Source organism: Thalassophryne amazonica, chromosome 13, assembly GCF_902500255.1.
Source record: "Thalassophryne amazonica chromosome 13, fThaAma1.1, whole genome shotgun sequence".
Taxonomy (NCBI): domain Eukaryota; kingdom Metazoa; phylum Chordata; class Actinopteri; order Batrachoidiformes; family Batrachoididae; genus Thalassophryne; species Thalassophryne amazonica.
In genome coordinates, this window is record NC_047115.1 from 94,068,031 (window position 1) to 94,084,828 (window position 16,798).

The window sequence follows — 16,798 nt, forward strand, 5'->3', positions numbered from 1 at the left end:
CTGCCTTTTTCCTGATGGAGTCTATGTGGGAGGTCCACTTCAGATCCTGGGAGATGGTGGATCCCAGGAACCAGAAAATGTCCACAGTAGGCACAGTGAGGATGGAAGGGGGAGGGGGGAGCAGTGATGAAGGGTTCCTGAAGTCTACTATCAACTCCACAGTCTTGAGAGGATTCAGCTCCAGGTTGTTCTGACCACACCAGAGGACCAACTGTTCCACCTCCTCTCTGTATGCTGCCTCATCACCATTCTGGATGAGTCCAGTGATGGTGGTGTCATCCGCAAACTTCAGGAGTTTAACAGAGGGGTTCCCTGAGGTGCAGTCATTTGTATAGAGGAAGAAGAGCAGAGGGGAGAGCACACACCCCTGAGGGGCACCAGTGCCAATTGTCCGTGTGCTGGATGTGATGCTCCACAGCCCCACCTGCTGTGCCCTGTCCATCAGGAAGTTGGAGATCCACTCCAAAGATGATCAAGGATGATGCACCTGAGCTCAACTTTGAGCTTCATTGCCAAAGCTATGAATAGTTGACTTCTTAGTTTTTTGTTTATTTTTTATTGAAAAATCTGAAAAAAAAAAAATTCACATTGTCATTATATGGTATTTTGTGTAGATTTTCAGGAAAACATGAATTTCATTCATTTTAAAATAACAAAAAGGCTGTAACATAAAATGTGTAAAATGTAAAGTGCTGTGAATACTTTCCAGATATACTGTACTTCAAGGCTCTGAAAATAATGGGATTATGCATAAAAATAGCTGTATTTCCTAAATGGTTAATGTCATATTCATGTTAAACTCACTGAATTAAAGTGAACAATTGGCACTGTAAGCACATCTTGATTGTTTCATTTCAGCTCCGAAAAAATGTGTCACTGTCCTACTGTTGGATCTGACTGCCTCTTTTCTATAACTTCACTTTCTAGGGTACATGCCTCAGCTTTTCCAAAGTGTTGAATATTCCCGAGCAGCCAGGTTAGCACTGGACAGGACACACCCACTGAACCAGTGGATATATGACCCAGATGTTGAGCATTGTGTTTGATTTGTTCTGATACAAATAGAAGCCACATTTTGTCCAAGAAAGCTCCCTCGCTATATGAAAGACTCCACTCAATCCTTCTGATGATGGAAAATATTATTAATGTGTATAAAATTCACTTATAATTCAGCTATGATCTGTAAAGGCATTAGGAGTCCAACACATCAGCAGACTGGAAAGGTCATGATGGAAAAAGAAAATCAAACTTCCAATATAAAGGATTTTAATTCCAAGCCAGTGACACCTTTGAAGAGGATGAAAAAATCAGACAACTGTAAATTGGCCTGTCAATCACTGCAACCAAGAAAGATGACAAAAAATAAAGAAGACAGAGCATAATGGATCCAGGCGGTTATGTGCTCCATATCTAGTCCTCATGCTGTAACCTCCAGATGCCCCTCAAAATACATATACATATAGACATGTTTAGAATAAGATGGAGATATCAAATCCTTTTCCATGTAGATGTCAACAACAGCACAAAAAAAACGCAGCTCTGTACGAGGAAACTCAAAGTATCACAATCGAGAGTCTCATCACAGGAAACTACTGCCATCACAATAACAGCATTTTTCTTTCTTTTCTTTTGTTTCGGTTCAGTGAATACAGAAAACAGTTCCTCCCTGAGCAGCAACAAAACCAATACAGACCTCACCAGAGACAACTTCACTGTACGTCCTTCAGATGGTGCCAGTGCAGACAGTGCAGACAGTCAGGACTCACCAACAGGTGTGTCTTCATAGATGAGCAGGTAGGTCGTGAAGAAGTAGTTGTTAAATTGTGGAGGGTTGTTGGAGGCTGTGAAGAACAGACACAGAAGAAGTCACTTTAGGTCACCAAACTGTTATCACGAATGCTGTTGCACTGATTGAAAGCAATGCAACACATTCAATAATTTATTGATCAGTACCTGATTCAAAGTGAGCTACAAGCTTTGACATTTGTTTGTAATGCTTGGTGTTCTGCATGTTTCACAAGAAATGTTGCATCTTCATTAGAGCTGGGTATCCATTCAAATTTCAAGAATCGATTCAATTCTGATACTTAAGATTCACAATCAATTATTTCGATTTGATTCAATATCAATTTGGGTTAGTGTTATTTAAATCGTTTTTGAGCTGTTACCTGTCTAGTTATGCAACATACTAATACTAGTATTATATTGACATTTGACAGCAAATTAATGAAGTATTGGTAGTTAATAATGATGGCTATAAGACTGATGGCACGGACCAGTCCCCCTCCCAGAATGATAGACTAGGGGGCAGAATTACTGAACAGATCCAGGGCAGCCAAAAGAGGTACCTGTTCCTTTGGCCCTGACACAGGTACAGTTCTACACCCTTCCATGTTTTGGCCTGATGCCTTGTTTCTTTTAGCTTTAAAGTAAGGCTGTAACAAAAATAAAAAAAAATAAAAACTATGGCTTTACTTCACAAAATTTGGCCCTCAAGATGCAGACATTAGCATTTCAGAGTTAGGAATTTAAAATTTTCCATGGGCAAATGGTCCCGGTCTCCCCTACAAACACTCGCGTCTGCAGCATTCTAAATCAGAACAATGTAACAGCCCAACTGCAGCCTCATTTCTTCACAGACGCTGTTATACATATATATCTTTGGATGTGTGAGTCGATCTGTGGGAATTAAAATGAGAATCGATTTAAAATCATCAAATCAATCTTTTCAATGCAAGGGTGGTGGGGAAGTGGTTAATGTGCTTGGTTTCAGTTCAGAAGGCTCCCCTGCCACATTTCTCCATGTAATGTGGAGTTGTGTCAGGAAGGGCATCTGGCGTAAAACTTGTGCCAATTCAACATGCAGATCCACCTTGGATTTGCTGTGGCGACCCCGAGTGCAAAACAAGGGAGCAGCCGAAGGGATTTGCTTTTAAATCTATATTTTCAACCCAGAACTAATCTTCATCTATGCAACATCTTATCTGATTAACAAACACTTATTGGAGAAATGCAAAACTCAGCATCTTTAAAATGACAAAATCTTAGTTAAGGCCAATGTGCATGCAAAATCTTAATTTTAACAAATCATTGTCATTTTGTTTTTAAAACAACTTTTCCTTTAAATGCCCACTTTAAACTGTAGCTTTCTGCATGTAAAAAAAAAACAAACAAAAAAAACACTGAAGGACTGGGCTTTGCATCTGAACCCTTATTTTCAAAAGATATAACTCCAAGAAAAACAGCTCACTGATTATAGTCCAAAAAAGATGTTGAATGGACTTTACTATGCCTTAATGGTGCTGGCGCTGCACCCCAGGGTGTTGGACTGACCTCAGGACACCCTACCTATTACCTATAGACCTGGAGGCAGAAACTAAACACCAAGATGGACTGTTTTTATCCCTATAACAGACTCAGTAATAGTTGTTGTTGCTTTATTGTTTTTCTGGGGTTGTTTCTTGTCAAAACTGTAGCGAATATGGACAAAAATACATCTCCACAGTTCAAAATGGGCATAATTTTCCACTTAGACCAGGCCCCTCGAAGCTATGAGCCACGATCACATAATTTACCTGGCACTAAGGTGGTCCTAGCTAGAACCCTGTGCATCTCATTAAAAATAATGGGTTTTAGAATGATGCATGGGATGAAAGGCCCTTAAGGGTTTCTGCAAAGTTTTAATGTCAGCAGGGTTCAGTTTGGCCAGATCATTCTTTTTGAACCCTATAATTTTATATAACCCAAGTACAGCCTGGAGTTGAGGGGTGGCGTCTCGGTGGAGAGGCGGTGATAGTCGGACTCGGTACAGATGCAGAATGGCACACAGGAGTTCCAGTCAAAATGAACAGTCCACTTCAGCAATGACTTAATCCTTCCACTATCCTCTTCACTGCCACTGGACATGGTTTACCAGTTGTTTCATTGATTCACGACACCAAAACACAGACTTAAGTCAATTCTTCCATCCAAATTGATATTTTGTCAGGAACAGAAAATGTTTGGAATATCATCTTCACTGCAAATGGACCTAAATACACCAGGTATTAAAATACTCCACGTCACCAGACTTAAGTCATTCTTTCACAATTTCAATTTTCAACTTATTTTCCTTTATATAGCACCAAATCACAAGAGTTGCCTCAAGGCGCTTCACACAGCTAAGTTCTAACCTTTACCAACCCTCAGAGCAACAGTGGTAAGGAAAAACTCCTCCTGAGGAAGAAACCTCAAGCAGACCAGACTCAAAAGGGTGACCCTCTGCTTGGGCCATGATACAAACATAAATTACAGAACAGTTCAGACAATTCATGGACGAATATACAAGAAATGCTGTTGGCGCACAGGACAGGAGGGTCGCCAAAACAAATACAACTCCCAACTCCCTTTCACCATGTCTGAAACTCCTCCAAAACAGCTGTAAGACTTCCACTTTCCTCGTCACTGCAAAACTGGACTTACGTTTAAGGGAAAGGTTCAGGTTCAGGTCCGTGTTGTTACTGGACATTTTCAGAGTCCATAAACATTCATCAAAGTACAGACTGGTCTCAGGGTCAAAATCAAACCAGCTCATCGTCGGGGCTTTCAGAACACAACACAGGATGTGAAGGGAGTGTGTGTGTGTGTGTGTGTGTGTGTGTGTGTGTGTGTGTGTGTGTGTGTGTGTGTGTGTGTGTGTGTGTGTGAAAGTCAAGAGAAATCAGCAGCCATGTAATTTTATGTTATATCAACATGAAGCTGTGCTACATCTAAAAATGGAGCGTGTGTGAAGGGAAGAAAAAAAAAAAAACAGGAAGGCAAAGTAATAAACGCTGGAATTGTCAGTATGTGACAAATAATGATCTGGTACTGTGTCTCTGTAGCAGACTGCTGAAAAAGTGGAGCTCTGATTAGTGAAGTGAGTGCAGCCGTGCAGGAAAAAGAAAGACCGTCAGAGGGGAATCACACAATACGTATGTCTTTCTTTGCTTATGATTGTTTTTAAGGTAAGTGAAGCACATGTCTGTTTTATGAAAATTGCATATTTCCAGTTATGACATCCCATCTCTGCGGTACATCAAATGCAGCATACAGCTAGGCCAGTCTAGGCCGTCCCCGCTGATCATTGTAAAAATGTGGCACAGTGAAAAAAATCCAATGGCTATAGTTGTTTCACCACTGGAACAGATCGGGAAGTTACAAAACTTGGAATTACCATCATGCAGCTTGGGGTCCACAATGAAACAGTAATCAGCAGCAGACATGATTTATTTGGTAACCAAGAGTCACCGCCAAGGTTTTCTAAGGAACTCTTAGAGGGATTGTTGTGGCTGAAGTTCAACTTATTTACATACAGTAGTGTTCAGAATAATAGTAGTGCTATGTGACTAAAAAGATTAATCCAGGTTTTGAGTATATTTCTTATTGTTACATGTGAAACAAGGTACCAGTAGATTCAGTAGATTCTCACAAATCCAACAAGACCAAGCATTCATGATATGCACACTCCTAAGGCTATGAAATTAGGCTATTAGTAAAAAAAAAAAGTAGAAAAGGGGGTGTTCACAATAATAGTAGCATCTGCTGTTGATGCTACAAACTCAAAACTATTATGTTCAAACTGCTTTTTTAGCAATCCTGTGAATCACTAAACTAGTATTTAGTTGTATAACCACAGTTTTTCATGATTTCTTCACATCTGCGAGGCATTATTTTGCAAGATTTTGCCCGTTTACTAGTGTGCTTGGGGTCATTGTCTTGTTGAAACACCCATTTCAAGGGCATGTCCTCTTCAGCATAAGGCAATGAATGTAAGGAAGCTGTTTCAGTGTCTCCTTTTTTCATTTGGGGTCACCACAGCAGAGCCAACACCTCAGGATGATTTGGGAGTAGTTTTATCCCAAATGCCTTTATTGATACAACTACACATTACATGGAGAGTATAAGGAACTTGGAAGCTTCTACTCTGGGAACGAGCGATTAACCGCTCATCCACCAGGCTGCCAGGCATTAATTAGTGAATAACATCATATAAATTGTTTTATTTATTGCTGTATTAAGTTGAACTAGAAGCCACATGAAATGCATGTTGTAGCTACTGTCCTAACATAACCTCGCTGTACTTATGGAATTTAACTTTAAATAACTTATTGCGCTGAATTTACAACATAATGTCAACACAAAACACCACTCCAGGATTCATGCAGCTTTTATCAATTACGTTATGTTATTAATGTTTGTACTAACTTATTTCAGCTGATTCAGATTGTCAACATTTTTGTGTTGATCATCTTACGTCACATTTCTTTGCATGTTTCTTTGCATTTTGGTTTGCATCCATGTGAAGTGACATGTCTGGTTATGCCAGGCTACTAAAAAGCTATTAGAGACCTGAAAACGGTCACATTTGTCACCTCTGTGGTATTTTGCAGCGAAAACTAATATACGAGGTCTGTTAGAAAAGTATCCGACCTTTTTATTTTTTGCAACAACCTTATGGATTTGAATCGTGTGCTTGCATCAGCCAAGCTTGAACCTTCGTGCGCATGCGTGTTTTTTCATGCCTGTCGGCTGCATCATTCGCCTGTGAGCAGGCTTTGAGTGAGCAGTGGTCCAGCCCCCTCGTCGGATTTTCATTGCGAGGAAAATGTCTGAACGATTTGGAGCTTTGCTGCATCAAATTTTTCCAGAAACTGTGAGAGACAGCCAGGTGGACACCATTCGGAAGATTCAGACGACTTTCAGGGACGATTCTATGGGGATCACACAGGTTTAAAGAAGGTGCACAATGGCGTAGGGCGCGCCACGCTCCGAGCGGCAATCGACAGGCTGAAACGACCAGATCATTTCCAAAGTCAGCGCTGTGTTGATCCGGGACATCGTCTGACTACCAGAGAAATGGCAGAACATGTGGACATAGCACTTTTTCGGCACATTGACACAGACGTGCAGAGGAATTCGCGCGTCGGGACGGAGCCGCATGGCGCAGAACAAAAACCAACACCGTGATGAAGCCTCACAGGACATGTTGTGGCATGTCCAGCTCGTCCACAATTTCTCAGATAGTCACACGACTGAAAAGCCACCGAAAGCTGGCTGAATCTTCCGAATGGTACAAGAGGACCAACACGGAGGTGCTTTTGTCCCGCACCATTAGCGGCTCCGTGGCGAATTCCTCCGCTCCTCTTTCCATGACAAAAACTCCTGTAACAGTGGAATGTGCCAAAAAAGTGCTATGTCCACATCTTCTGCCATTTCTCTGGTAGTCAGACGACGTCCCGGATCAACACAGCGTTCCCTTTGGAAATGATCTGGTCATTTCAGCCTGTCGATCGCCGCTCGGAGTGCGGCGTGCCCTCAGCCGCTGTGAGCGGCCTTTAAACCGGTTGTAACACTCCTTAATCTGTGTGATCCCCATAGAATCGTCCCTGAAAGCCATCTGAATTTTCCGAATGGTGTCCACCTGGAGGTCTCTCACAGTTTCTGGAAAAATCTGATGCAGCAAAGCTCCAAATCGTTCAGACATTTTCCTTGCAATGAAAATCCGACGAGGGGGCTGGACCACTGCTCACTCAAAGCCTGCTCACAGGCGAATGACGCAACCGAGAAGCGTGAAAAAACTCACGCATGCGCACAAAGGTTCAAGCTTGGCTGATGCAATCACACATGATTCAAATCCATATGGTTGTTGCAAAAAATAAAAAGGTCGGATACTTTTCTAACAGACCTCGTATGTTTTTAAGACCCTGTGTGACCTTAGCTAGCTTGGTGAAAAGGTGCGTAATATGACTCTTTTAATTCCATGGTTTGGCAGGATTAATGTCAACTAAGTGGACCAGGCAAAATTACCAGCAGGAGTCAGCAGATTGTAGCATCAAGCAGAGCACAGAGTCCAATATGCACCCACTCGCATCAGGTGGTGAGAAAGATCTTGCCTTGGGAATGATCGCCTGCTTGACTTCAAGGTTAAATACCGATAATAACCGTATAGGTTTCACATGTCCCACTGTGTGAACCTTTTCCTGGTCCTGAAACTAGGTCACATTCAGCTTCCTGCTTCTTCCAGTGGAAGCACAATGCTAAAAATGTAAGCATCATTGACAGGCCTTAGAGACATAAACCAATCTGCTCCTCCATATTTTGTGTGGTAATTATTATCTAAAAAAAAAAAAAATGTAGATATATATGGAAAATCTGCTGTGTGATGGCAATATGACCTAAAACACAATACTTTGGAGAGGACTCATTGTTCAGCATGTTAATGGTTACATTTTGAATAACTGTTAAATGTATTGAAATAAACTCAAACAAAAATTTAAGGAATTGGAGAATGTGAATGCAATTCATCCAAGAGTGTAAACTAAAAAGGAACTATGGCAACATAAACATGACCTGAATGTCATCTTAAATTGAACAACGCAATTTTTACAGACTTACATGTGATGACGTCTGAGTAGAGCAACAAATCCATAAATCCTTTGACAAATCAGATTAAGCCCAATTAAAAAAAAGAAAACAAACAATATGGATTCCACAACACAATGTAATAACTGCATACTGATCCAGAACGGTCCGACTGATCAAGATGTTCTAATCTCATATTTAATTCACAAGCTGAAACAAAATAGTGTCTTTCTGATCTTGGTTTTACACTGTGATGTCATATCCATGAAGTAGTTTTGATGTAAACCTTAAAAGTCTACAAAATGAAATCCTGATCCAGAAACTGGATCCAGATCACCTCCAAAATTTAATGGAGTCTTCCAAGGCCTAACACCAATGTGTGGTGAAAATTTGGTGAAAATCTGTTAAATAGATTTGACGTAATCCTCAAAATCCAACAAAGTGAAGCATACAAATTGAAATTGTGATCCAGAATCCAGATCACTTCTAAAATTTGATGGAGTCTTCCGTGGCCTAATATCGATCTGTGGTGAAAATTTCGCAAAAATCCATGTGGTAGTTTTGACGTAATCCTGCTAACAAACACACAAATAAATAAATAAATGCTGATGATGCTATAATATGGTGAACGAAATAATCATTTCTAATGGTGTGATGGGTCATATTTGAGCCGTGATCAGTACACTCATGTCATTCAGGACCACAGGCAAAAGATGCTTTTTTTCCACTGATTTGGTTGAGTTTTGTTTCTTTTTATGGAAAGCAAAGTAGTGTTTGTTTTTGTTTTTTATTTGTGCTCATTTGAAAAAAGATCTGATCCATGTCATAATAACGCTCTTGCTGAAACTATGCAGTATAAGGCACTTTGGGGCTGAGCACAACCCCCCCCCCCCCCCAATTGGTAGTAACAGTGGTGGTCCTAGAGTGATTTACTCCCCGGGCGAAACCCCCCCCCCGCGCACCCCCCCCCCCCCCCCCCCCCGCGCACACTAACATGGCCACCACCTCCGCCTCACCATCCATGAAAACACTAACTTAAAAAAGTCTGCAGGAGGGCATCATAATTGTTTGCCACAGTGCTCACTATCCGTGATGTGAAATTCCATCGAGCAGGAGCATTTCTGGGCAACCTTGAGCAGCCTGCAGACTCAAGAAAAGGCATCCTCTTTGTGGATTTTGAAAAAAATGTGGCAAACCCAGAGAGTGATGCAAAAAATATTCTGCACTCAGATAAGCATTTAGCCCTCTGAGACAGAACCAGATTCAGTCTGTGTGCAGAGCAATGCACAAACATTGCACTGGGGGCTATTGCTTTAACTTTGGCATGCAAACCATTAAGAGCTGAAGCCATGACAGCAGCCATGGGTTCTTCGTAAGGAAGACTATCAAATGGCTTCGCCAAAATCCGGTCCACAACATTCAGATTGTCTGCCATTATGTGCAGCTTGCTACCTAGCTAGCTCACTAGCTGGGACTGGCGCGAGGCTAGTGTGAAGTTTGTCCGCCTGTGAGTGCTTTGTGACGGTGGAGAAGCTCAGCAGCACCCGCTGCTCGGTAGGGACAGAAACTGCGATAGAAGTCAGAAAGAGTGATAGAAGTCAGTCTGCAAACACAAGCAGCTACAAAAAAAAAAACACCAGAAATAGAAGCTCGATTTGTCGCTAGTCGTTTTTAACAAAGAAAATGCCACTAAGAGGATTAGGAAAGTCTCCGGTTCAACTCAGAACAGAATGAAAATGCTCCCACGGATGTTTACACCAAAAGATCGCTGATTCGCTCATTTTGCTGTCAATCAAAAAGGAATTCAGCCTCAGACAGATCATCCAATCATCATGCAGAAGCTGAGCGTCCGGGCCAGCCGAGGCCCGCCCACTGCCGCATAGACCCGCAGACACGCTGAGCATCCGATGGGCGGGACAAAGCCCAGTATTTATCCAATGACTCGTCTCGTTTCGCTGCAGTCTTTGCTTCGCTACTGTTTATAGCACTGTGAAGCTGCGGGAATGAGTGAGAGGAAAGCCGCCATGGGACGGGAAGGTGGGGGCGCCGCTCTGGCGTAACGTAATGAAACCACGAACCCCCCGTCAGGACAACCCCCCCACCCCGTTTTTTTTTTTTTTTTTTTGACCGTTTTTTTTTTCCCCCCCCCACGGTCGTGCCGCCCCCCCCGCCCTGCGATGCCGCCCCGGGCGGCTGCCTGGTCGGCCGCCCGGTCGGCTCACCTCCAGGACCGCCCCTGGGTAGTAACAGACAAGTCACACTTGTAATCCAGAAAAGCATGGGTGCAATTTGGTGGGGGATAGGGGGGTCCCCCCTATCCCCTACCAAACCCAGTCATTACCCTATGCCCCCACCTTTTCAACCAGGGGGGACAGAATATGGTATGTTCCCCCCACCTTCTGACATATATGTGTGTACTTGAAACATGCTATGTCAGTCTTATGTGCAAACCATGTCAGAATAGTATCTTTGTTTCTGCAAGTTTGTATTTTTAGCAGCATTGACTTGTTTACACCTGTTTCTTGTTTGTCACATCGGAATTTTCTGGGACTGCATTTGCCCAGATTTGAAACCAAAAATAGTTGCCTCTAGGGACTAGTGTCTACACATAAGTATCAATGGACCATATGCTAATTTACTAAATGTCTGAAAGTTAGAAAAGGAAATCAGAAAAGCTACCTGGGACCTCAGAAAGCCCATCGGCAATTATTGCTTGATCTCCAAAATCAGTCTATGCAAGCGGAATTATGTTCAGTACGAGTGTTGTCATTAGTGCCACTTCGAAAATTAAATTCATGATAATTTATCCTAAACTTATGCTCTGTTGTTTTTTCAAACTTATGCAAAAACAAATCTTGAGAAAAAAAAAAATACAGTATGCGATAGTTAATTATTAAGAGCCTGTTTTTTTTGTTTGTTTTTTTTTTACCACATTGCAGTTGTTTTTTTAAAATAAAAACTCAACCTATCATTCTTTGAGTTCTACACATGTGGTGATACCTTATTTACACCAGGATGTTAATAAAATCAATGCTGGCTATTCTCAGAATAAAGTACTTATATCCACAGTTTCAAATTGCATAAGTCAAATGGTGTCCACTTTATGGTCTTCTCAAAACATTAAAATTACTGTCCTGGAGGCTCAGAATGCATCTGAGCTTATCTAGAAACCATTGGCTAATGGGGGCCTAAAGCGGCCCCCAGACCCCCGGCCTATGGGCTTCGGACCTGCGGGCCTCGCACTTTGTCCCCCCCAATTTCTAGTTCTAAATTGCGCCCTTGCAGAAAAGGACAGAGGCGTGCACGTACAGACTCCAAATACAAGAGGCATCAGAGACACTCCTCTCCACTAAATCCACAGCAGCCAAATGTCAATGAGACTCATGTTCTTTTTCTAAGTAGAGACAATCACCTTGTATGGACTTAGTGCAGAGTCGGGTCAACACCAACGTAGAGGAGACTACAGGAATTTGCTGCCTGTATAATTCGTTGGTTTTATGGTTAACAAGGTAAATGTGCCTCTGTGGGATCCTGTCCACGGCACCACACACATTTAATCATGTTTTTGTTCATCCAGTGCTGACAGCAAGTGGCTGTACATTGTATCAGTGATTAGCTCGTGACAGTGTCAGTGATCTAATTCAACACTACACTGATGATCGTGTTTCTTTCCAGAGTAAAAAGGTGAAATATCTTCGGTTCATACTATTTGCAGTGAAGTAAATCTAAACAGCACTGCAGGTATGTGTGTGTGTGTGTATTTTCCATAATGTTGCACATTTTCTGATTTGTGGTTGTAGAAGGGAACTAAGTAAGAACATAACCTGTGCCTTTTACCCAAATTACTGGCCTTTGATCATGAAAGGTGAACTATATTTTTATTGCTGAACTTTGACCCTGAACAATCACTTTTGATCATTAGCATTGATTGACCTTTGATTCTGAATGCTCAGCTGTGGTTCTCAATGCTGAATTTTGATACTGATTGGTGGCCTTTAATCCTAATCCCGACCCTTGATCCCACATCAGGATCTTTGATCATGATTGCTTAACTTTGATCTTGATCACTCATCTTTCATCCTGACGGCTCTGTCTCACAACATTAACAAAGGAAGAAACTAGAGACATTCATCATGAAATGCCCCGCGCGCAGTATTATTTTCCATGCAAAGTGCAGTAATGTATGTACTTGCATGGGGTGGGTATTTGGTTGAAGCTGTGTGTGTTTGATGTAAACCGGGATATACAGTGGTCCCTCGTTTATCGCGGGAGTTACGTTCTAAAAATAGCCCGCGATAGGTGAATTCCGCGAAGTAGCAGCGTTATTTTTTTACAATTATTATAGACGTTTTAAGGCTGTAAAACCCCTCACTACACACATTTTTCTCACATTTTCTTACTTTTCTCCCCTGTGTAAACACTCTCAAAGTTCAAACCTTAGTAGAAAAATAAGTCCAGTATTATAGAATGAAACCAAAGATCAAAACCTGTTTTCAGGCCCAAACATCTGTTTTGAGAAATAAAAATAGAACATTTTCATATAAATAATTATGATGGCTTTTAGAACTAACAAATTTAATTTTAACGATCAACCTACGGGGTTGGACACATAAAAAATTATTAATAGTAACTGACCAGTACTCCTCTGATTGCGCCTTCATCGTGGCGCCGCTCCGCAGCGTGTTTTTCCACCTCGGGGCAGGTGTCTTTTTCCGAGTGATATGGGTAGTTGTTGGCGCTCTTTTTTTCTTCTGAGCGAGAAGATTCTTATAAACAGACACACGCAGAACACAATGCGTGTGCTTTTTCTTTGCTGCTGGAGCGCTCTGCATCAAAACAGCGAGTGTAGTCTCTGGACCTGTTGCCAGATTTTGGCTGCAACTAAGCACAGCAGACAGTTTAAAAAAAAAAAGAAGCAGCATGCAAAATTGCACAAAAAAAAAATCCGGGAAACAGCAAGACCGCGAAAGGTGAACCGCGATATAGCGAGGGACCACTGTACAATGAAAAAATTGTAGATTGGCATAATATTTATTTAGAGGATGTGACAAACAGTGACCATAAAAAGTTGGTCACAGTCGGCAACCTTCAAAACAAATGCAACCACTGGTGACCTTGAAATGGAGGTCAAGCTCACCGGCCTTCGAACCCATGCGAAGTACTCCTCCAAGGCATGTACCCACCAAATATGAAGTTTCTGCGAGCAACAGGTGCCGAGCTGCGATGCGGCGAACGAATTGCGGCCGGACAGACGGACGGACAACGTGGATGCTATATAAAAAGATCATATAAAGGCATAAAAAGATCCTCTGCATGACTCAATCCAGATTTGCACCAAAATGTTTTTTCTTAACCCACACCTCAACACTCCCCAAAGTCTCAACGCAATTGGTTCATTAGTCTTTGTTTATTCCTGCTGCCAAACAATCAAACCGGTGGAGCAGAACACAGAACCTCAGCAAAGGCAAGATAAATAAATTGTGGACAAAAACAAAAGAGGAAAAAAAAACAACACTTTGTATCGATTTCAATTTGTAGGAGAGAATAAGATCTCTTTAGAAGTTATAGAAAGGGTTAATAGTCTGCTGTGCCCCCGGTGGTGTCAGGAGGCGGTGCCATACAAGCTGTTTTATTGGGAAGATCAGGATCAGAGCTGGTGCTCTTTGATCAGCTGCGCTGTGACAGAACATAGACACAGTGCCGCGGCAGAGTGGGAAGCTGCTCCACTCGAAGACTGAACGCTTTATGGAGTGAATCAGTTCTTTGACAGAGGAAACATTTGGTTCAGTCACAGGCCTGACTGCACACCACGTGTTGCTCATCGTTTGTTTGGCTGTTAGATGGTGCCAACAACATGAGAGCACTTCACGCCACGAGGGCGTGCAGAAAGCGAGGAGCGGCAAAGAGCTCCTGTCTGTACCTGCAGCTTAATTACTGTGAAGAAATGTGTCAGGGTCGGTTTGTGGACAGCTGATAAATCACGGCCACATCAGTCCACGACGCAGGATCAGGGAGACGGAGATCAGAACGAGCACAGGGACAGCGTGCATGTGAGGGTGAAGAAGGCGAAAAGCAGCTCAACACAAACACCCGTTTGAAGGTGAGATGAGACAAGAGGCTGGACTCCACACCTTCTCAGGCCCGTTGTCTTGGAAAACTCCAAAACACTGAGGCACATCGTCGATGTCAAGAATGAAGAAATGATAATTGGGAAAAAGAAGAAGTATAATATATTATATGATACGCGTGTGTGTGTGTGTGTGTGTGTGTGTGTGTGTGTGTGTGTGTGTAGCTGAAAAGAAATCAGCCATGTAATTTTATATTGTGCTAACACGAAGCTGTGCTAAGTCTGAAAATGGAACTGAAAATGAAAAAAAAAAAAAAAAAAAATCAGTTCACACGAGTGTATTCAGGTTCTGTTCTTGAGCTTGGGACTCCAGCGAGGGCAGCTGCATCTCCTCCTCTCTCCTCTATCTATGCTCCAACCTGCAAAATCCTTCCTACTTCACTGGACTGTGAATTCTTCAAACTATATTTGGAATTGATCAGCTGGTCTCTGAACGCTATTGACACCATTTTTTCAACAAGGAAATCATCTGCGTAGGTTCAGGTGGAACCTACCCTGCGACCTATGTTCTCGACGCCTGGGAGAAGTGGCGCAATGCGTGCTTGGTACCAGTCTCTGTGGAGGACGTCGAAGACTTATTTATATTTGGTTTTATAGTGGGAGGGCTGGTGCTTATTGGTTTATGTGCTGCCCTGACCTACTGGAGAATTGGCAAGATGGCTGCTACCAGAACCACGACCCCTCACCTGTCTGTCATGATTAATGAGTTGGGCAAGGCGGTACATTCTCAGACTGTGTTAACCCTTGAACTCAGACAAAAGTTGGAAAACATTTCGGAGCAAATGTACCCGTTGCAAAGGAAGATGTCGGAGACCAGGGAATACTCCTAAATTGGATTTGGTCGGTCAGAGGAGCTGTAAATGGTGTTTCTCTGCTTAACCCTAAAACCTGAGGCTGATAAACCCAGGCTTATCAGCCTCCGAAGGTCAAAACGCTACACTGTTTTCCTCCAGAAGAATCTCTACGGCCAAGGTGAAACATTCGGCTGCCCCTCTTATCTTTTTGCCCTCCCCCACAGTCTGATGTTGTCAAGGCAACTGTAGAAATTATACACACATTGACAGAAACTGATACAAACTAATCTGACTGAAACAAACTCTTCTCATCTGCACACATGATACACGCACCCTCCCCCCACCCCACCACCCCCTGCCTCCGCCCTGCCACTCCCCCCAAGCATCCCTGTGTCAATAAAACAGTCAGATTCTGTAGAGACTTTCAAATCCAGACTTAAAACGTACTTATTTTCCCTTTCATATGGCTAGCATACTGGCATAGTATGTTACTATGCTTTCTACCCTTTTATATTCATTTTATTAGGAAATGGAGTGGGAAATGGAGCGGGCTGCTTCTGGGTCTTTAGTGAAGCTTAGGGCTAGTGGCCGGCGATCACCTTGGTATTTCTTTTGTTCTTCTTGTTGCTTAATGCTGACAAATTATACTGTATTTGTTGTCTTTCTGATGCCTGATTCTGTTTGTTTTTGCTTTTTTTTTCTCTCAGAGGGTCGCCCCTTTGAGTCTGGTCTGCTTGAGGTTTCTTCCTCAAATCATCAGAGGGAGTTTTTCCTTACCACTGTTGCCTGTGTGCTTGCTCTTGGGGTTTGTAAGGTTAGACCTTACTTGTGTGAAGCGCCTTGAGGCAATGTTATTGTGAATTGGCGCTATATAAATGAAAATAAATCAAAATTGAAATTGCACTGTGTGCATTTATCTGGTTTTTCTGTTTTCTTTGTTTTTATGGGTGTGTATCTTCTATTTGCCTTGTTGACCCACCTGTCTCTTGTTTAGATCACACACCTGTCTTGTGTTGTCAGTCCTAACTGCAACATCGCTGGAACTGATAAGTTTTGCAACATAAATGTCATGAAAGGCATCAGAGGGCTGACGCACACACTGTGCATTCTACACACCACGATACACATGTACAAGTAAATATAAACATGTCTGTAATGGTGTTTTTGACTGTGTATGACTTCATCAGTCATTCATACCAATCACAAATATTTAACTGATCAATATATGCTTTAGATCACCCATCTAGGCTTCTTGGTCTGAAAAACACTTTTTTTCCCCACATATTGCAACAGCTGTTTTCCTTGATATTTGACCAAACTACTTCAAAATGTAATCACCTCTAGATATCTGTCTAAGTGTTATTCCCCCCATGTTTGAAATAAATCCATGCAGTCAGTTTTGAGTGATCATGTCCACAGATACACACAGCAGTGAAAACAACACCTTGTTGTTGCCACTCAGCCAATGTATGGCATAATTATTATTCTTCATTTT

General features: G+C 42.2%; 1 long non-coding RNA gene across 1 annotated transcript in view; it reads right to left on the bottom strand.

Moving 5' to 3' along the window:
* Positions 1–1,749: 1,749 nt before the first annotated feature.
* LOC117523562 overlaps positions 1,750–16,798 on the bottom strand; it is a 93,357-nt gene continuing 78,308 nt past the window's right edge. The window contains exon 3 of the long non-coding RNA XR_004564539.1: positions 1,750–1,841. This is a non-coding gene — a long non-coding RNA (uncharacterized LOC117523562). The remainder of the gene's footprint in view (positions 1,842–16,798) is intronic.